We start from the raw sequence: 23068 nt of genomic DNA, 5'->3' as shown, positions 1-23068 counted from the left end.
CTGCAATTCTCTCTCTTTATCAGTTAAAATGCACTACTAAACACTCTTTCTACATGCTGAATGCAACAAGCTCACACATGTTTCACAGGAGTTGCCATAATGAAGGAAATGTCTGGAAGGCAGGTTGAGGGAAAACAGATAAAGAGCTATATTCTATTACAAAATGACTCCTGGATTATGTTGAAAAACTGATTGTTAAACCATGTAAGAGGATTTGAGGGGGGACTTTTCCTTGAACTGCCTTGCTCAAGGTCACTTAATTGCAACTGTGGGAAAAAAACTTCTTCCCCTCTTTAGCAGTTTAGCAGCTGGTGTGGTGGATTCAAAACGCTCCTCTCAACAATATGTGATTCCCTTTTTTTTTTTTGTAGGCAGGGTTTTACACTTCACTAAACTATGCGTGTTACAATTAAGCGGGTGGATGTAATTCCCCTCCGAATGGTTTATTTACTCCTTGAAGGAAAGTCTCTGAAATTGCTGCAACCAAAAAAAACAATTTGTGGCCTAACAAGCGACTAGAAGGTTTTTAAAAAGTCAGGAGTCTCCTGCCGAGTCTGCAGCCAGCAACGGCAACCTTCACATTTCCAGCCGAGGGGGAAAAAGAAAAAACAGCGGCCAGATTGCAGAATAATTTCCCCCACTTTGATTCGGCGTCCAGAGAAATGAGACAGGAAGTTGACAATTCCTCCAGACCACCAATGACTGGCAGACGGCTGATGGAGTCTGCTGACCCCCCCTGCTCTCAGATCAGCGTCTAATCTCTATTTTCTGACCCGGGGAAGTGTTCACGTTAGTAGTCAGACGCTGATCCGGGGTCAGCTCCTCGGGGCCATCTCTCCGCTCTCCTACAGCCCCAGAGACTGAGCCAAGAAAATGAATTTAGCACGCCGTGGTCTTATCTCATTGCCAGACACTCTGAATTTTGTAGCTAATTTGCCCTTCATTATTGCCAGATGTGGTGACATGCAGACAGATGTTTATTATATTAAATAGCTGAAGGCGGCTCGCAGGAATTATTATTCCTCTGTTATGAAGCAGGAAATCTGCTGGGGGATGGGTGTCTGACTTTTACAACCACTGAGCTCACTTCTACTATTTAGATGTGCTTTGTCAGTGCTAAAATACACATTTAAAAACAAAGTGACCCTGCAGTTTTCGGTATCGCTTTGGACCCCGAATCCCCCCCAAACTGTTGACAGACAAATCCAACAAGATTTGTGTTGTGTTGCTTTTCGCAGATGGTTTTTCGCCTCTCCCTTGGCTGATCCTTTTGGGTTTTCCTCTTATGTGACGAAACATTTCGATTCATTCGCAGATTATCTTCAAGCTCGGTGAGAATCTTTTTGACCGTGTCGAATCACAAAAAAAACGGCATTCGCTTTGTTGCAAACACCAGCCCGAGCCAACTTGGAAACACTTGAGCTGCAAAAAATCCCACGGTCATATAATATGTTCACACGGGTTTGCCATCAGTGTGAATCCCAGCACGGACTCCATAAAAACCCCATCAGACCTCATCTCTTTTCAATCTCCAATCCAGCCAGGGCTCTTTTGTATGATTAAAAGCACATACAAACGGCTTTGCATCTTGCAGATGTTGCCATAAATCACCGGTTGGCCCTGCCTCTGCAACTGGCTGCCTGACAAATGTTCCACAATAACCGGGCCCCCCACCCCACCCTTCTAGTAAAAGAGGAAAAAAAGAAAAGGGGTAGAAGAAGCCTGGAATTTCTACGCGGCTGCTTGTAACTCTTTCAGGACTATTGTAAAGTCTCAGCCGTGTCAGCACAGGTGGAAACCTGAGGGGTCGTAAAAACCAGAAAGAAAGAAGCCCGCTCACTCCAGGCTTTCTCTTTCCCAACAATGTCTTAAACTCCCCGCTGTCTCGGCCAGCCCTCCACTGTGACTAATTCCACACAAATCCAAAGAGCTAAATCAGTCAGGCTGCTTGAGTGTCTGTGGTCGGCAGTAACCGACACCCCCAACGCCTGTAAAAGACACGACCGTAATGGCCGAGACTGTGAATCACAGTCTCTGAGGCATCGGAGAGAAAGATGCTGTCTGTATAGGCACTTTCAAAAGCTCAAATCTTCACCCTTGTACTTTAAAAGGTTTAACACTGATACAGAGAGGAGCGAAAGCCAATTAGGGACAGTTGAATTGGACAGTTCAACTCCAATTTTCCCTTTTTTCTGCAGGTTATATCAGCCTCTGTAGGGATTGGTTTGAGGGATGGATGACAAAGTTTGAAATGATGAAATCCCAAAGCTAGAAAAAAGGTCTGGCAGCTGGAAAGGCCAACATATATTGAAATTAAAGTCCAGCACTTTAAAGGAGTTTGACATTTGGTGAAACAAGCTACAGTATATTCGCTTTCTCTCTTTCGAAAGAAGATCAATTAAACCATTCCCGTATCTGTTGTTAGGTATGAAGCTAAAGCCAGGACAGGACTAGCTATCAGTAATCAGGGGAGGAAACGGCAAGCATGACTCTGTCCAATTAAAAGAAAACCGCCTACCAGCACTTCTAAAGCTTCAAATCAAACAAGCGATTTATAACATGTTAATTAGTGGTTTATTTAAAGATGACTATCTCCTTTAGTTGGGCATATATCAAGGCTAGTTAGCGATACAACCCAAAGTTCTACCAAAGTTCAGTATCGCTTTAACTGTGATTAGAGGTTACTGGTGACCCAGAACTTTATCCAGCGATATCTCTGTCAATTTTACTGCCAATGAAAAGATAAATGCACCGATGGAAAGCTGAAGATCTTGTCGTTCTAATGGTGTATTGGTTGTCATTCTATCATGAAGGCGGGTGAAGGGGGTGACGTTTGGCGGCGCCCCGATATCTATATCTTTTCACAACAATTGTTACAAATATTTCCGCTTAGCTGCCCCACTTCTTTTAAACTTAAAATAAGAGAGTATACTTACAGTTTACTTTTTATGTACTTATAAGAGCTATACTTAACAAGTTGTGCTTACTTTTTGATAGAGTAGCCTATTAAAGTGTGTTTCCAGGTAGCTTTTGGGTATTTTGTAGTGTGTATCCTGAAGGGTAGGAGTTAAGGTGTGAGGGCTCGTAGTGATGACAGTAGAGATTTATGAGCACAGACACTGACAACCAACCACCAGAGGCTTGAAGCTGTTTCCCTGCACCTGGGACACGTAGTCATTCTTTGTTTTACGTTTACAGCTTTACTTATCATCATCATCACTCATAATACTTATTTTCAGGAATGCATACTAACTCAGAATTGATAGCAGCACATTTGTTACATCAACGAAAGCTGCTTAAATGGTTCCAGCGTCAAACACCTCAGAAGTAATCCCAGACAAATTGGTGGAGAATAAGGAGATAATTGTTGTCTGTCTTTAGTCAAACACTCGGCTTGGAGGAGTCCAGGCTGGTGCGTTGACCCCCGAGGATTTTACGAGCCACCAAGATATTTATATGTTATATTATATGTGTGTTTATATATATAGCGATCACACTTAATAGTTTATTTTAGACCAGATATTTTGTCACAAGCTGCAAAAACAAATAAGTCCCAACTGTGTGTTGCTTGTTCTTATTCAGTGTAACATCTGCAGCTGTCTATCATCATCATCACAGAATGAAAACACACTTTGCGCTGTCTGGCTGACCCGCAAGAAGTTGGCAAAAATGATGAACACTCAAGTTCAGTCTTTAAGCTCCAGGTGGCTTCCGCTCGTCCTGTCAACACTATATCTGACGCTCCAGCCTCTCGTTGCATTCCTTCGCTGGATACGCGAACAGAGCTGTGACACGGTGGCTGGCTGGTGTTGCTGGCAGCCTGCAATTATCTTTTCAATTTGTTTGAGTCCTTTTTGACAGTGTGTCTGGAAAAGCCCTGTGAGAGTGGATGCAAATAAAGACATGCACGGATAGCAGCAACACAGGTGAAAACAAAATTACATGAAAACAGACAAGGTAGACAGAGACGTAGATTATATTAAGAACTTGAAGAGGCTAAAGTAAACCACAAATGAAGATCCACAAATGTGAATAAGACTCAAATCTACATCTTCCAATTTGCATGTGGGCTCTTGGTCTTTACCGATTGGTTATCATGGTCTCTCTTTCTCTTACTGGCTACAGGAAACTTCCATGTGATTGATGGGTTTACCAGAAAGCAACTTTTCGCTCCCACAAAGAGATATCTACCTATAAAATCTGCTAGCACAAGTTAACATTAGCCACCATTAGCTGCCTGGCGATCATACCAGACCATATAAAGCAGTAGCAGCAAAACCTCTATATACAGTATACTGAACAAAGTAAGGGTGTGTTTTTGTTTTGAACTCAATTTTTAATTTTAAAGAGGACCTATTATGTTTTTATCTCTTTCCTTTAGTGTGTTATATAGTTTTTTTTTGTGCATGTAAAAGGTCTGCAAAGTTACAAAGCCAAAAGTCCACACCAAAGGGAGTTACTCTCCTCCACAGAAACACTGCTCCTGAAACGCCTTGATTGAAGTCCCGCCTTTTCTTCCGTAACACAGTGATGTCATCAAGTAACACAGCTCAAACAGAGCGTTTCAGACAGAGGGTGAAAAGAGGTGCTGCAGCACAGCCGTATGAGAAAAATAAAGTGTAGTATGCACCTGAAAATGAGCATAATAGATCCTCTTTAAGATGAAGAACATCCGACATAATTTCCTCCTTCAAAAGTTACATAGACTCACTTTAAGTGTTTTCCTCTTAGGTTGACAGACAATTCTTGTAATATCAGTAGGCATTATGCACTCCTGGCAGCAGCTGGACTTAAATGATTGCACAAAACTGTATTGATCTTTGTCGGGGGTGAAACTGCAGAAGCAAACAGTGACAGCAAATAGAGAGACTGAGTATAAATGTCACTGACAACATTTGAATATATCAGATAGATATACAAGAAAAGTATAAAAAATGAATACAGTACATTGTGGTGTACATACAAATTAAAAATGTGCCTTTCACAACTTAAAACCAGTCTAGTAGACTCATCAGTCTCCGTCTGACCTTTGACCTCCTGGAGAATCAACACTTCAGACACTCCTGGGTCAAACACACTGACACTGAGTGTGTGCTTGACCCGTGACTATGAACCGAGGACACACCCGCCCACAAACACACACAAACCTGTCTGTTTTACACCTCTGTTCAGGACTTCCCATCCGCAAATTATTTTGTTTTTAAATGTCAAAAACGGGTAGAAATAAAAAACGTTAAAAGATTTTTAAAACATCCGGGGAGTTCAGCTGAAAACACAGCCTAATGTAATATTATAACGCTGAAAATTAACCTGTAGCTTTCTCTCTCGTGCAACAAAAGTTCGTAAAATTACGTGGCCAATGTACCGTGTTAATATGAAGGAAACCTTTCTCACACTTCTGTGTTAAAAAAAACCCAATTAATGTCTAACCAAAATGATTTATGTTAAGGACTTAACATTAGCTCAACGTTGTTTTAGTTGGAAAGCTGTTTTTTTGTTTAGTTCAGCTGTTAATGTCCACCGTTAACGTTACCAGATACGCCAGGAATATTTTGCTGACTCATTTTGAGACTAACGCAAGATTGGTATCGTTATTTATGTTTTACCAATGCTTATATTTTAGACTTCAGTGGACATCAGGTAGAGTTAGTCCCAGTTTTAGCCTCAGGCGGTCCACAAAGACCGATAGGTAACGTACAAATGCTGCAGGTTGGGTCTGCTGTTTGGCTCGGTACGGAGGACATCCTGTAAATCAACAGAAATTTAAGTTTTAGGGTTGAAGAAAGTGTCCGTAAACTTAACGAAAAAATGTCCTGGTAATTTTCTGCCAGGACATTATCTGTTTTTCTAAAACGGATTGTTTTCTTAGAGTGTGGGAGGTAAAAAGGACAGGATTGTGATACTCTTTTTAACATTTTTCGGAGCCCACCGCCCGCCCCACCAAATGCAGTTTTCAAAAAGGCGTGAGCAATGCTGTCCCCGGGAGTGATGGGAAAAGCCTCGCGTTGACAACGAGCAAACAAACACTAAAGGTTTTTAATTTCAGGCCAAGCCTGCTGTCGACAGCTCGAACAAATGAAAGCAAAGGAAGGAATGAGGGCGAGGGCGAGGGGGGGAAACGGAGAAGAGAAAGACCAACACGACACAGCGCTAATCGAGCCTCTTTCTTTAAAAAGAAGAAATATCTCCCCTCCTTTTGTTGATGCTGAGAGCCCTTTGTAGAGGCCTGATCTGATAACAGGGTGTGAGTGTTTTCATAAGTTAACCTCGCCACTATTTACTGAGACCCAGAGCCGCCAAATGGTGTTTGTGAAACCTGCTGCGCTGCGTTGAGCCTCACTAAAGGGAAGTAACACTTCCAAACAGTTTCATCTTGGCCAATTGGGTTTCCAATAGCTTCTCTGGGAAGGAACGTTTGGAGTGCCACAGTTTATATGTTGGCTGGAATGTCATAGCAATTAACTCATACTTTCTTCATGTGTGCCAGTCATTAATGAGTACAATATGGCGGCCGGTCCCTCCGCATGCGATGAATTCAACTCCTTTTTTTTTCCTCATGTGGATCCAGGATTTATATTTTGCATCTCTGTAAGTGAAAAGAGGTGCAGTCTGACAAATCAAAACGGCCCCGATCACCGTCACACACGGTGAACCCTGCGAGCGTGTTCTGGCAGGCCGTGTTGTGCAAACAGCGCCGCTTTTTTAGAACAACTGAGCTGTCGAATATTTATTGTTTGGTTAAGGTTTCAGTGAGAAATTACGACATCAGTAGGCGGCATAGGAGCAGCTCGGGCGAGGGGGGATTTCCCACTTTCCCCTCCTCAGACCGGCGCTGTCTGAGCCTGATCCACGCACAGAATGACTGCGTGGAGTGTTGATGGATGGTTTGTCTTTGGCTGATTCTCTTTGAAACTCAACGGCCATAAAAGGAAATGTTTTCGCTTGAAAGCTATACTGATATTTTTGGTTTGAAGCAGCTGATAGATAATATTTTTTTTTGCATTTCAAGAGTTTTATTGTCAGTTTTATTCTTGTCAGTGGGGTAAAGCCTCTGAAACATTATTTCTCGGCTGGCATCAGCCTCATATTGCAGGAAGTCAATTTTGTGTCTATTCTTATACCCCCGCGACAACGTAGTCGGGTCACACTTTCGTTTCCGGAGCAGAACTCAGAAACTATTTAACTTAAGAACTTCAAATTTGGTGTGATGGTTGACAGTAGGGACGCATCGATACAGATACCAGTATCGGTGGGTTACCGACAACACCGCAGACCCCTCGCGCCTTTTACATGGGCCGAGCCCCGCACTGGCAGCACGACGCAGTTGGGGCGCAATGAGGACAGTCCTCCCCGGTCTCACAGTCGCACCGGGACCAGGGGGCCCCGTTCCTCCAAGGCAGGCAGAGAGGGCACAGCGAGCACTTTGTCCACGGTGTGGCGAGGCCCGGGCGGGGAGCGCTGTAAAGCTGCGGGTGTGACCTGCTGCTGGTGTCAGCCAATCAGAGTCTGGTTTAGGATTCACTGTGTGTGACTGTGACAGAGCACAAGGTGAATTTTAGAGGTGGCGCGACTGCATATAAAGTCAATGGAAAGATGCGTATAGATGTAATTTATCCACAAAACCGCATAAAAAAAATTCTAAAAGCAAAACTCAAAAACAGAATGATGTACTCACACACCTTTTCAGTTGTAAACTGTGTGATTTGTTACACTTTTTAAGTTCACTTGATTGAACCTGGTTTAAATAACTGCACTAAATAATAAATTCCAGACAGAGTGAAACTTCATATCAAAGCAGAGCATCGTGACGGATATTTAACGGCCTCATATATCAGTCCAACTCTACTCAAAAAAGTGCTGAGAAATACAAAAATAATCCCTCGCAGGCTTTAATACGTCATGTGCGGGGCCCACCCAGAACAGTGACTGCAGCCATTTGTCTTTTTTCATAAGCTATTTTATCATCTCTGCTCTGTTGTGCTGAAAACGTACACACGTCCTCCCACACTGTCCTCGGCGAGCTCCAGATGGAAAACGGAGACATCTTTCCCCCCCTCCCACCTCCCCTCCAGCGCCGGGGTGGACGGGCATCTTTTTACGCTCTTTTCATAACAAAGATTTTCAAATGTTTTCCAGACTGGATGGCAGCAGTGTGGCGACTGCATCAGCGTCTTGGATAATGTCCTGGCACCGTCAGTCCTCTTTCTGAAACATAAATAAGTTGTGCCTGGCAGGCGAGGGGCTCCGCCAGGCCTCCTCCTCTTCGTCGTCTACGGTGCCCCCCTCCCTTAATCAGGACAGGGGACTTTCACATGAAGTCTTAAATCCCTCTAATATTCCTATGATATTCCTGTCCAGACTTAAAGTGCGTCTCCAGGGTAATATATGTGATTTATGGGGGGCTATAAACTCCAAATCACAGCAGAGCGTCAATGAAAAAGGGTCGTCCGATATGCTTGCAGAGTATTAAAGAGACACTCAAATGAATAATGATTTTAAGGATGGCAAAAGGAGACATTTGTATTAAAGAAAAAGTCAAGGTGGGAAAGAAAGGAAAAGAGGGAGAGAGAAAGAGAAGGAGGAGAGAAGGGCCTACGGAGGCTACGTCTACCCTAGCCCTGAATTACTATCATTATTGTAATGACTCTGTAATGTTTTCTTTCCTGGACCAGTAATTGTTACCAAGCCCGCTGTTCAGAGGTGCAGGTGGACAAATTGCTGCCGAGCATTACTTTCCATCATGGCGAGGGGGGAACATAATCATTTCCATCATCCGGGGCCTCAAACAGGACTTTTTTTCTCCCCCACTCTCGATCGATTCGGCATTTGTGGCTAATTCACTCACCAAGCTATGATCAAAAAAGTAAAATTTTTAAGCACAAAAATCTGTTTTTACGCTCCCTTAAACTTCCTCATCTACAGTAAAAGTCACCTATTTGTCTAAAAATCAATGACAGAATCATGAAAGATCTTTTTAATACGGAAAGAATGCCGACTTTTCCTGAAATTCTGCCACTACTTTCCCCCCCTTTTCTCCAGCTCTCCACATGAGCCACAGTTGTGTTGTATCTGCATGTATTGACCCTTTTAAACGTCCACGCTCCATATAACCCATATGAACCCCCGCCCACCACCACCACCTGCGGCAAACTGTCCATGACTCTTAAAACCAGCCAGATGTTGCTTTTAGGTCTGGGATTCCTATATGTGGCTTCATTCGCGGGACTGAAGCAAATTAGTTCGCTGATTTGTGAGAGGATTTTTATTGTTAATATACGCGCAAAATGATATGTCATTAAACTAACCTAGTTAGTGAAATAATGGAAAGAAAAAAATGCTCATTGTTGTGCTGGATACAGTAAAAGAGCCTATACTTTGGAACTGAAAAAAATAAAATGCCCTTTGTGTTTCTCATTAAGTGTAATTTTATTGCCCTCAACATGAACTCCACTTTGGTTAGACAGTTCCTTCATTTCCCAGAATGCCTTTCAGCTACCCCCCAGAGAACATGTCGGGACTTGTTGTCAGCATTTTTAGAAGTAGGAGGAGAAAACGATGACAGCCGCACCACTATGCACATCAGTAGAGCAAGATTTTTAAGTAAAAAAAGAACTCCACCTGTCTTACGCTTGCATTTCAGGGCTATTTTATGCTGTTGTTGTACAAATTGATCTCTGTGGCTGTTCTGCATTGGATTTGACACTGTTGTGATTTCCTTCATCTGTGCAGATTGGTGGGTTTAGAAAGAAGCCTTCCACCTTTCAGTGTTGAGGTACTGACACCAAAACCTGACATTAACCAGCCGATTAGACTGTTGTCAGGCTATCAAATAGGCGTTATCAGTCGCTATAAGCCCCATAGATGTGGGTCAGTAGGGGCCTGCTACACCCACTAGTAGGTTTCATCATGTATTCATATGGTAGACCAACGTAAGTAAGTACTTTTTTTGCTGAAACCTAAAGAAGTTGTAGTTTTATTGTCTAAACCTAAAAAAAGTTGCAGTTTTATTGCCTAAATCTAACTGTTTATTTGCCTAAACCTAAAGGATTGTAGCTGTATTGCCTAAACCTAACTGTTTATTTGCCTAAACCTAAAGAAGTTGTAGTTTTGTTGCCTAAACCTAATGAAGTTGTAGATTTGTTGTCTAAACCTAAAGAAGTTGTAGTTTTGTTCCGAAACCTAAAGAAGTTGTAGTTTTGTTGCCGAAACCTAAAGAAGTTGTAGTTTTGTTACCTAAACCTAAAGAAGTAGTAGTTGTACTGTCTAAATCTAACTGTTTATTTACCTAAACTTAAAGAAGTTGTAGTTTTATTGCTAAACCAAAAGAAGTTGTAGTTTTGTTGCCTAAATCTAACTGTTTATTTGCCTAAACCTAAATAAGTTGTAGTTTTGTTGTCTAAACCTAAAGAAGTTGTAGTTTTGTTGCTTAAACCTAAAGAAGTTGTAGTTTTATTATCTAAATCTAACTGTTTATTTGCCTAAACCTAAAGAAGTTGTAGTTTTATTGCCTATACATAAAGAAGCCTTTTTGTTTGCATTCAAAACGTGACGTTTCATTCAGTTTTACATGATACATGTTGCTTTTAAGTTTCACTTTCACTTTTACAGCATAGTAGGCCCCCAATGACCCACATCTATGGTGCTTATAGCGACTGATAACGCCTATTTAATGGCTAAATGTTCAATCCTTCGCAGATAGGGTATTTCCTAGCAGCCACATAGGACTACATACAGTGAACACATAATGCAGTCTCATCCGAGGTCTACAGAGAACATGCTGCATTCCATTTTCAGACATTAATGTGACTCGTTTTTTTCCCACCAGCGACTCTCTTTTCAGTCCCAGATGGTCCTCCGTTGAGTTTCTTCAAAGTCCTCGCAGGCGAACATACATCAAACGGTTGAATTCCACATCTTTTTGAAAGTGTTGTAATTACCAGTGTGAAAGCAGCACATATGTGGCGCACACACTGCATCAATCATACAGCGACACCTGATTTTAATCACCTCGCGCCACGGCTGCAGTGATCGTTTTTGACACCCACAAAAACTGCCTGAAAGAGCAAATTTAATTTATCTGATTTTGGGAGAAAAAAGCACAACAGCCACCAGCTCTCACTGTTTTTATGAAATGACAAAAACACCCTTGCATGAGTACGTTGTTATGACTCTCTTCCCTGCAGTGAAAAATGTGCCCTGACATCCTATAAATCACGTCTTTATTCAGCACCACAAATAAAAACACAGAAATTGAATTTTCTCCGTTTTGATGACAAAGAAGAGAAGCTTTAGCGGAGAAGTTCTGCATTCTCAGATGTGACCACAATGAAATGGTTTTCAACCACTGTTAGTCTGTAAATTGTTTCCGCACTACACTTCACAGAAATCCCCTGTAAAAGTCACATTCTTGGCTATGATGACAGTATCTCCTTTTAGCTTTGTTTTGGTCTCCACCAGCTCATGAGGGTAATATCTGTCTCTTTAGCTGCTAAATGCTCCACTAATCTGCTAATCGCTACAACTTCCTGCGGTTTGATGTTGAGCAGGTAGTGTGCATTGGGTTTTTAGAGCGTAGGGACTAACCATGTTTCCATTCAATTGTCAATTTTAAGCAAACTTTTGAAATGTCGCAAAAAAGAAATGTGAATTAGGCGCGTTTCCATCAACGGGTGGCGCTATAGTCTACGCGTGGCAGTAATCTGCCAGTAAACAGAGTAGATGAAGAAGTAGAGGTTGTGAACCGGAAACAAGTCTGCTTGGCTATCTAACCATCTACGAGTAAGTACGAATAATTATACTTTTTTTATAAGTACTCTAAATTAGCACTATACGAATTTCAATTTAGTATACTTTTTCCAAGTACACTTAAATACAATAGGTTCACTGAAATACCACTTTAAGTATTACAGAATTACAGTATTATACAATTTAATATACTTTTAAATAGTACACTGAAATACAGCTTATAATAAACTTATATTAAAGTGCACTTTTAGTAAGTATACTTAAATACACTTCTAATGAAGTGAAATTAAAATGCACTTACTTATACTTTTTCAAAGTACACTTAAGTATACACTTACAATAAAGTGCACTTTTTAATAAGTACAAGGAAATACCACTTTAAGTATTCATGTATTACAGAATTAGAATTTTTTATTTTTAGTTCATTGAAATTGAACTTAATATATATTTTGAAGTACACTTCAAAAGCACAAGTTAAATATACTTTAAATTAAGCACAAAAAGTAACTTTTGTATACTTAAATTACATTTTAATACACTGAAGTAAACTACTTTTTGACTTCACTTTGGTTCCTTTCAAAGTACACTTAAGTACTCTAAATTAGCACTATACAAATTTCAATTTAGTATACTTTTTCCAAGTACACTTAAGTACAATAAGTACACTGAAATACCACTTTAAGTATTACAAAATTGGTATATTTAATTTTAGTACATTGAAGTTGAACTTAATGATATCTATTTTGAAGTACACTTTTCAAAAGTACATGTTAAATATACTTTAAATTAAGCACAAAAATTAAAGTATACATAATCTTTTCATCCATTGTTAGAATAAAAAATATGGCGTATAGCAGCTTTAATTCTTTTATTGGATCTAACGGCTCAAATTGTGATAATAATAGAGTCATTTTGGGGCGTCTGTCCAGTCCAATCTGTTTCTGGGTTTGCTGACGATCTATGACTCTCTTATGACATATTTAAAGGGCTTCTCTCTTGGTATTCACATGCATTTTTTTTTTTTTGCTGGGACATCACTCACATATATTATTACGCAGCCCCCTGGCTTATTGTCTTTGGCCCTCGCCCACCACAGTGTAAGTCACTGAGCCCTCGCCATGCTGTACGGGACATGTTTCTGGTCAGTGACTCATGCAGCATGTTGAACCATGTGAAACCACAGCTCTGTGCCCCTGTGTGTTAGTCTGCCAGGAGGCCTATAGCAGTACTGTCGGAGCATGCCTTACAAGCCGTTTCCATGCTCTCTCTCCTCTCTCAGCGAGCAAACTTGCAAACAGCTGCGTTTTCCATCAGAAGTGGTTTCTGGAGATTTTTTTTTGAGGCGGCTGGGGGGGGGGGGGGGGAGAGCGGGGGAGTGACAGGATCAGGGCTACAGATAAAAGTGAGATGTGCCTCGCACTCGGCGGTACGGCTCCGTGCACACGTTTATTAGCAACAAAGTCCTGAATCATACAGCAGACTTTTAGATTTACTGCCGGTGTAGACAAACGTGAAGAAGGTCGGCGTGGCCCTGCGGGGCAAACCCAATCAGAGTGTTTTTTCTCAACTAATGAACTGTGAGATGAGTCACTTAAACTCACATTAAAAGAAATGCTTTTAAAGTAAGAAATGTTTTCACGTTCGGTCTTAAATGGGTGCAGTTTGTTAACTTAATGGTGGTGGGGGGGCTTTAAAAAGATAAACACATCAGTCATCCTACTGTATACTGCCACACCTCCAATATACTGTGTGTGTATTCACACTATAGCACAGGGATTTGATTTGTGTTTACATTACAATACTGTTGTCAGTTCCTGAGGGTAATTCACAGGTTAATAAATTGGATTAAGGCGTGAAGTTTTACCCAGTGGGGGATCCTCATGTGTGGAACAGGAAGCAGCACCAGAGTGACCTCTAGTGGTTCCAGTTTCTCCAGTGTAAAGCACCCAAAGCAGGACATTTCAAACCAGGACAATATATTAAAAATATGTGTTTATGTCTAGTCACTAGTCACAGAATAATACACAACATTTTGCACATATTTTGGTGGATCTGAAGATTTGAAATAACTCCATCTTTGCAAGCCTTTGAAATCTTTGAAAATGTATTTTTTTTTTTTTAAAGATACATTTCATATTAAAGGGCAGTAACATCACAATCTAGTTTAATAAATGTGATTTAGAAAAAATACTTTCTAGTTAAAGTTTGAAATGATTAAAGTAAACAAATTAATAATATGATATCCAAGCATGCAAATAAAGTACACTTATTATACATATACTAAAACACTATTGAGATTAAGTACATGTATATGAAGTGAACTAAAGTACAACTTAAAACTAACTTAGTATAAAGTACTCTTTATATAAGTATTTCATAAGTACACTAAATTACCACTATAAGTATTTGTAATTTAATATACTTTTAAACAGTACACTGAAATACAACTTAAAATAAATGTATATTAAAGTGTACTTTTTTTAAGTATACTTAAATATACTTCTAATGAAGTGAAATTAAAATACACTAATAGTGTATCATAAGGTACTTGAAAATAATTGTTCTTTTTATAAGTACACTAAATTACCACTATAAGTATTTGCAATTTAATATACTTTTTAAAAGTACTCTGAAATGCAGCTTAAAATCAACTTATATTAAAGTGCACTATTTTTAAGTATACTTAAATACACTTCTAATGAAGTGAAATTTAAATTAATTTAAAAAAAGCATACTAATAGTGTATTATAAGGGACTTGAAAATAATTGTACTTTTCATAAGTACACTAAATTAGCATTGTAAGTATTTTAAATTTAGTATACTTTTTAGAAGTACACTTAAGTATACACTTACAATAAAGTGCACTTTTTAATAAGTACACGGATATAACACTTTAAGTATTCAAGTATTACAGAATTAGTATATTTTTAGTTCATTGAAATTGAACTTGATGATATTTGAAGTACTTTTCAAAAGCACATGTTAAATATACTTTAAATTAAGCACACAAAGTAAGTTTTGTCTACTTAAATTACATTTCTAATACGCTGATGTAAACTACTTTTTGACTTCACTTTGGTTCCTTTCTTTATTCAAGTCACCAAAGTTCACTTGAAGATCAATGTGTGTGTTTTTCCTACTCAGACGATGTGAGAGTGTGTTCAGGTTGTATTCTCTGTGTGTTTTTTCTTTAAGTTTACTCTTTAATTGCCTTCTGCTGGCTCAGGCAGCGCAAAAAAGCAGCTGATCAATAGTGTCGGGGGCGCGGTGTTAAAAGCTTGGATAAGCGACTGATCCTGCCTCTCGCCCGCCGGTGACTAATGAGTGTGATGTGTGGTGAAGATACGGGGTCAGAGCCGTCCTCGCCCTCCTGAATAATGAACCCCATGCTGAGGTAGAGCCCCGGTGCAGGTTAAAAGATAATTAGACAGATTGCTGCGAGGGGTTCAAGGTGTGTTCTCGTTTAAAGTTCTGCTCTGATGATCAATGGCAACTCTAGTTTTGTTAACGTTCTTGCTCTTCTCAGGACGCAAAACACTCGCTCGTTACCGGGGAATCAAACATGGCTCGATTTAAAATCTCTAAACTGTCCGATCAATTAAGAGCTTGTGCATCATGTGACCTTTGTTTACAACCTCAAAGAGCCAAATATACACTAAACTACCAGACTGTTTTTGACCAAATCAAATATAGTATTAAAGCTGCGAGCAGCGATGAACGGTCCCTCGCACCTCCCCGCGCGTCGGGGGTACTGGCGGGACGCCAACCAACACGGCCAGGCACAATGAAACCGGAACTCTGATGAGTGCAATGACACCTCCCACAAGCCTCTACGAGAAACGGTTCATGAGTTATGAAAGGGAGCGTGGCTTACATCTTGGGGCGGGGCTATGAGTGTATTTTTGCATGCACATGTCCTCAGGACTGGACCCTTATCATGCCTGAGAAATTTGGGGCAGATCGGACTATGCACAGTTGAGTAAACAACAACTTCCTGTTTCTTGGCGAATGGCTCAAAATTGCCGCCACGCAACGGTCAGGTCGTTCAGTGAAAACTCACCATTTGAAATACTTTTCATCCTCAAGGTCTTAAGATGGTCCTGACCAAATTTCAAGTCAATCTGATTAAATCCGAAGGAGGATTTCGTTAAAGTACACGGCCTATAAAACGCCAAAATCGCACCAAAAATTCAAAATGGCTGACTTCCTGTTGGGTTTTGGGTATACCTCCAAGAGGCTTTTTTGTGCGTCTCCACATTTTACATCTGTCTGCCAAATTTCATACATGTAGGTGAAATCATAGCGAGGGGCTCAATTTTTCCAACTCTCTAGGGGGCGCTAGCGAGCCATTTTGCAACACCCAAGCCTGAGACCCTTAAAATATCAGATTTTTCACCACGTCTGATAAGTGTGCCAAGTTTAACAACTTTTTGAGCATGTTAAGGTCCTCAAAAAGGCGATTAATTTTTGTGAAAAATATAAAATTCCTACAGTTTCATTAGCGCCTTCGCTGACCTGACGTTGTCGGTGCTCGGGCCCTAATAAGCGATCAAACCCTTGACCTTCCAGTTACAGGACAGTCGAGCTATTTCTACTCTACAGCTCACTCTGCTGTCCCACTTCTCATCTCCTGTGTCAGAGACGAGGCGAATGTCAGCAAAAAAAAAAGGCATCAATCCTCCCTCACATAGGTCCTCAGCGAAGACGCGGTAATCCCTCCGGTTGTGGGTGTTCAGGTTCAGCTGCTCTGCCGCCGCCGCTGCCACAACTCAACCGTGACAAAGCCGCCAGATTGGAGGACAGTTATCTGGACTCGCTGGGCGCAGGAGACGGGACGGGACGAGGGGGTCAGACTAAATTGGCTCACCAGAGAGAGCGGAGTCGACCCCTTCAGGCGATATCCCGCTCCTCCTCCCTTCAATGAATTGGATGTCCCACCGGCCTCGGTTAGAAGGCCGGCCACATCTCGCAAATGGGGCCGGATAGGCGGGCGAGGTGATCCTCCCCGGCGTCCTTGGAGTTTTGAATGACAAAGAATTCAAAGGCAGGAGCAGGAGAGAGATTTCAGTCTTGGATGACTTCACAAGGCTGCGAGACCAGAGTCTCCGGACCATTTCTCAGAACCTCTCTTGGACTATTAAGAACAGGTTCATTCTTGTCATGTGGAGTTCATGACTTGACTTGCTGATAAAAAAGAACTTCCAAACTCTTCTTGAATGTAACTTCTGTTGTTGTTTCGACTCTACAACTTCTTCAAACTTTAGTGTGTGACCTCCTAGTTGATTCTTACGACAAAGGTTACAGTTTTGGATCAGATCCATCTTAATGATTGATCCATGTTAACCCTTTTCTTAAAGGTTATCTTTTAGGGGGATATATCAGCAGAAATGGAATATACTGTAGTATTAAAGGGACTGTATGTAACTTTTTTACACATATAAATTGTTTTTTATTGCCAGTGTGTGAACAGGTTGTGACCTAACCTTCCGCAACTTTCCTGGTTTCCTCTATCAGCCTGTAGACTGCTTTTAATGTGATGAACCCGGGCCCGTTTATACCGGGAACATCCAACGGATGTGACGTCATGCACGCTCGCAAGTGCCTTTATTTTGATCTCCGCTTACAGAGCTAGAAGTGTGCAACCATAACTAACGTTTGGTTAGAAATGGAGTCCATTAACGCCAATAAACGACCAGCCCTCCACCACAACTCAGACTCCCGACACAAACTCAACGGAAGCACCAAAAAAACAAAGTTATATCTGGTGAAGCCCGTCTTGCAAAACATGAATGTGACCGACGTCGGAGGAAAACTAGGCTCAACATCGGCCGGGCCTTCGATTCACGGTAGGACCTTCGTTTACGAGCATAAGCGCGCACAACAGGACGCTCGTTGTTAATAAGCAATTTCTGATTCTTACATAGAGTCCCTTTAATAAGTATGTTTTCTTTAGAGTATAATCACCTGAAAATAAGAATCGTTTTGTTTTCGTTAGCTTAGAATGAGCCGTTTATATCTACATACGGAGCGCGTCGTCTTCACGGAGCCGGCCACCATAGTTCTGCTACACGTTTGGCACATGTGAGAAGTTTCAGTTGATTGCAATCTGCAACCTCACCCACCGCTAGATGATTTGTTTTTGGCTTTGTCCAAAATCGTGTACTATGCACAATATGTGTACTATCATTCAACATACTTTTTGTGTGATTAAACAGTATCTTTTCGGACGCACTGAGCAAGTAATTTACGTCGTCACTTCCTGAGAGCCTCCTTGCTGATTGGAGACCCGTAACCATGGTAACGTGTGCCAACCTCATGTGACCAAAACAACGGTTTGTGAGGATTTAAAGTCTGAATTAATGTACTTTTTAATACTTACAGTTAAAAAATTGATGTTACAGAGCTGTCCGTCAACGTCTGTTATGAACGTTGTCATCTACCGCATTGCATTGTGGGATATTTATGACGCCGTAGTGTCCAGCTATGCATACTGTAATGTCTCACCAGAAATAGTATGCAATTCGTGTACTACTCGGACACACTAAAAAGATCTCACATGCTGTTTAAGCGTGCTAAATAGCATGTTAATATGGAATATCGGATGCAACCTGTATCTTTAAGGACACGAGGAAGACAAAGTTTTCATCTTGTACTGTGTGTGCCAGAGCTAACTGCTAATTACATGTGGTTAGTTTTCTCCTAGACTGAGAGAAACCAAAGTGTGTCAAGGTTTATTAGCCACAAATTCACCTCTAAACATAGGTTGATACTGGATTGATGATGATTACACAAACCCATTCATTCTGTGCTGCGCTCTGCTCTCTATTTTCATTCTGTTCAGGTTGGTCGTTTTATGTTTCCTTGTGTTTATTACAATTATCTTCTACTGTTGTGCCCTTACTTTCTACACATAGTCCTCAGCTTTCAGTTCAGTCTATCCAGAGTTTTACTAAATCACTTTCAACATGACTTGTCAAGGTTAGCAGAGCTGTCTGTTGGGATGTATTAATGAGCCGGGTGCCTTTAGGGAGCGTTAATAAAAAGAAAAAAACACAGCCCTGCTCTTACCCCGGGACATTGTCCAGCGGTTGTTATGTTAATCACTTAGGCCTAATTAATACCACGCATATCATTAGCAAAATGGAGATTCAAATGCCAGCGTGCGTTAATTACTGTTGTAGAAGTCATCTACATTTCTGCGGTGAAATGGTAACCGTCTGCCGGCGCTAATTTACTTGAAACCCCCTCGTCATCTGTGCTGGAAAAATGACATGTTGTAGAAAGTTTTCAGAAATAATGGAGGAGAGACATTGACATTGTGTTTCAGAAATTTTACGTTTGACTGTCCAGATAAACCTGTACTTAACTCTCATACAGGATGTTTAGCGGTATCAACATGATCTACTGTGTGTGAGTGTACTGTATGTTTCAGGGGGATTTCCTGATATAATCTCCAGTCCTTTCATTCCTAATAAACCTCACTCAGCGTGCCACAAATCCCTCGACTTACTGTTGTTATTGAGACAAACGTGGGAAAAGGACACAAAACTAACTCTCCACCTCTTTCCTTTTTCTATTTGACTTTGAAAACACGACAGCCACACACGCCAAGACTATCAGAGCAACTAAAAACATGAAGTCTCATTCTATATTTTCTTTTCTTCTTAACACAGGCCAGACTTTATCAATGACTTATATACAACAAAGCTTATCAGTAATGTTTTTAACTAGTTAACTGCTACATAACTATTTGAAGGATCGTGAAACATAAACCTTTACACTTACAGTGGATTTAGATTTTCTCGGGTCCGATTCTGTGCTCATGTACTTGCAAAACGGCTCCGATACCACTTTACGGCAGCGTGACTTTAACCTCTATTCAGCATCTTTCGGGTCCTATCGGAGGCGAGACGGGCCGGTGGTGCGCCCGATCCCCCGGGGCCCGGGATCCCACCTTAGTCGGCGCGCGCCGGCCCTCACTTTCATTGCGCCACGGGGTTTTGCTTGCACCCATTTTCATTCACATATCTTGAGGTCAGAGGTCAAGGGACCCTTTTGAAAATGGCCATGACAGTTTTTGTTTGGAGCGTTATTTAACCTTCTTTACAACAAGCTAGTATGACATGGTTGGTACCGATGGATTCCTTAGGTTTTCTAGTGGGATGAGTGTTGGACATACCTCTTTAGACTGTTTTTATTGTGACCAACAGAGGGTTTTCGTGTCTTGTTTACCGCCGGCTGAGTGGAGGGGCCGTGGTTAACTCTGGAGCGAGTTAACGCAGTAGTTTGTCCGTTCTGGGCTCCTGTACAAACATGGTCCATATATTCTATTCTTTAGTTTCAAGTGATTAGACACTAAAGAAAACATACTTTTTTAATATTGTATTCCATCATATAAATATGCCATACACTTCCTTTAAGAAGTCTTAAGTTGAGTTAAATCTGATGGTGCATATTGACTTACGTGGGACTCAAAGTGTATGTGTTACGACTCCAGCCAGCCCCGAGTCATGTTACTGTAATGTATTCTGTTCTGTTCCTCATACCATAGCACTAACTCTCCTGTCGTTTCAGACTCCGACACTCCCTCCTGCTCTGCAATAACCTGCCATTCACCTGAACCTCCCCGCCCACCTCCTCACCTGATCTTCTGGTTTTGACCCCAGCCGACCTTTGAACTGAGTAAGACACAACTACACTGATTGCTCTCTGATTTGTGCTTTCAAATCCAAGTCTGCCATTTGTCTCAAGTCTTTGGGACTTCATTTCCAAGACTTGAGGTTTACTTGTAACTTGTAAAATAGTGCAATGGAGGTGAATTAACGTTCGTCTCACAGCATTCAACAGCATATCTGTCCAGAAACGGTGTCCTTGTTACTCAAGACAATCCACAGAGCACACTGTTTTCACAGGAACTATTTCTTAGGTAAAAAGTAGTTCTCAGGTTCAGTGTTAATCCCGGTTATAGACGGCCTTGCTTTGAGAGATTCGTGCCAAAAAATTGTGTTTAAATGACACAAAATTCTCGTAATACAAAGATGATCTCTGCCAACTTTAAACACCTCCTTAATTAATCCTCAACTCGCACACATAATTAATTGATATACATGCCCTCCACCCCCCGCCGCTGTCTCAAACAGTGCTTCCCTGCTGGGGAAGTTAATTGTCAGGTTGGAAGGTTCGCCTCCAGAGGATTTGTGCTGTGAATTATAATGATTTCAACTTTCTGTTCGCTCCGCTGTCAATGTCGCCTGTTAACTACCTAATGAATTATATCACATCCCAGAGTACCACATGCACTGTATTAGTTTTTAAGTCTGTATTATTGAAGTACAATAGATGCTGTCTGTTGGCAGTATAACAATTAAAAGTCATGCTTGTCAATCTATTCCTTTAATTGAAGTAATAATAGAAACAACATGTCGTTTTGTTGCCTTAAACTGACTTAAAAAAAAGTTGTAGTGTTGTTGCCTAAACCTAAAGAAGCCTTTTTCTTTGTGTTCAAAACGTAATGTTTTGAGTTTTACGTGTTAGAACGTGTTGCTTTTAAGTTTCGCTTTCGCTTTTATAACGTAGTGGGCGTAGTAGGCCCTTAACGACCCAACATCTATGAGCTTATAACAACTGATAATGCACATTTAATGACCTGATAATAGTCGAATCAGGTGCGATAGTGCTAATAAAGCTACTTCAACTCCTACAACTGCTGCTTTTATAAGGGTACGACTGCTAATTCTGCAAACACGTCTACTAATAGCTGCTGTACTTCTACTGTTAGACCTATTTTCTTCTTCGTTTTTGTTCTTTTTCATGTTGTTATTCTTCTCATGGATATGTATCCTCATCTATCTGTGTTCAGATATGATGTCAACTAATAAAACAAGGTTCAAGTCGGCGGCGATCTTTAGATATGCACTCTTGTCCTCAATCTGCTGAATATGATTGTTCTCCTCGGGCTAAAGAACAGGCGACTGGACTCAATATGTTTTCTTTGTTCGAGTGTTTCCCCAGAGTGCTGGAGAGACGGGACAGAAAGACGACCACCTTGGCCAAAGGATGCCACGACGAGCAGCTTTTCCCCAGCCAGGTCTGCTTCCTTCTTTCCGTCACGTTCATTCCAAAGTCATCCAAGACCTCGAGAAGCAAATGCGTTGAATCATTTTTCCCCCCAAAGCTCATCACTTAGTATTGTGCAGAAACATGCATGGCCTTCTTCATAAAATAAGGCCAGAAATACCAATCTCTCAGTATAGAGCTAAATAATTCAGCAGTCTCTCATTATCAACTCCACCCCCGTGAAGAGCAGGCACCTTAAAAACTTCACAAAGGCAAGCGGGTGTCCTCGCACTCCGTCGCCTCTCCGCCGCTACAACTAAATCTGGCATTATTCTAATTAATGAGACGAGTTCATCAGTGCTCTCGGGGTTAATGTGTTGTCCTACAGCAGATTAGTGGGGGGATTTCAGTGTTGCTGGAGCATCCTAATTAGATCACAGTGGGCGCTGCCTGCTTAAATAGATGGAATAATGAAAGTCGTCACTCTTCGCAGCGGCAACTTCATTACTGCGCCCTATCTCTCTGCTCATAAAAAAGGGCCAACATTCACCTGGAAATGGATTCAATTATATGTATCAATAAAACAGTAACAGCACTTTCTTTTATAAGTTTGGATTGGATGTTCTGATGAGGAGGATTAGTGGCCAAAGCTGCCATCTACAGGACTGAGATGGTACTGCAGTCATGAAAGAGGAAACTATGACTGCTCCACAACACAAAAAGACCACAATATACCAGCTGAGGTGATGTTGTAAAATAGAGAAATATTGCTATAATTACATTTTAACATACATATGTTGTATCTTTGACAACAATCTCTGTATACTGCTGCCTAAAAACATTTTATTTTACTTTAAAGGGGACATATTATGCATTTTTTTCACGTTCATACTTGTCCGGAGCCCTCTCCAGAGGCTCCCTGTGGATTTTTTTAAAAAATGAGTGGAAATTAATAACTGTTTTTTTGTTTACATTTTCAATTTTATTTATCATTGTTGTAGGTCTATGGTACGGTAATATTAGGGCCACATTGAGGAAAAATAAATAAATCTGAGATTACGAGAATAAAGTCATAATATTACGAGAAAAAAGTCGTAGTATTATGAGAATAAAGTTATAATATTAGTGTATATATATATAGTAGTATAGTAGTAGTAATTTTACGTGTTATTTTCTTTTTTATTAGTAATATTACGACTTTTTTTCTCGTAAAGTTATACCTTCTTTTTCGTAATATTCCGACTTTTTCTCGTAAAGTTATGATTT

General features: G+C 40.8%; 1 protein-coding gene across 1 annotated transcript in view; it reads left to right on the top strand.

The window, feature by feature from the left end:
* Positions 1–23068, top strand: part of rpap3 (RNA polymerase II associated protein 3) — a 38270-nt gene that overhangs the window by 3389 nt on the left and 11813 nt on the right. Inside the window, exon 2 of the mRNA XM_037760940.1 lies at positions 20321–20428. The gene's annotated coding sequence lies outside the window, so the exon portion shown is untranslated. The remainder of the gene's footprint in view (positions 1–20320; positions 20429–23068) is intronic.

Source organism: Sebastes umbrosus, chromosome 23 (assembly GCF_015220745.1).
Source record: "Sebastes umbrosus isolate fSebUmb1 chromosome 23, fSebUmb1.pri, whole genome shotgun sequence".
Classification (NCBI taxonomy): Eukaryota; Metazoa; Chordata; class Actinopteri; order Perciformes; family Sebastidae; genus Sebastes; species Sebastes umbrosus.
This window is presented reverse-complemented; position numbering and strand designations above follow the sequence as displayed.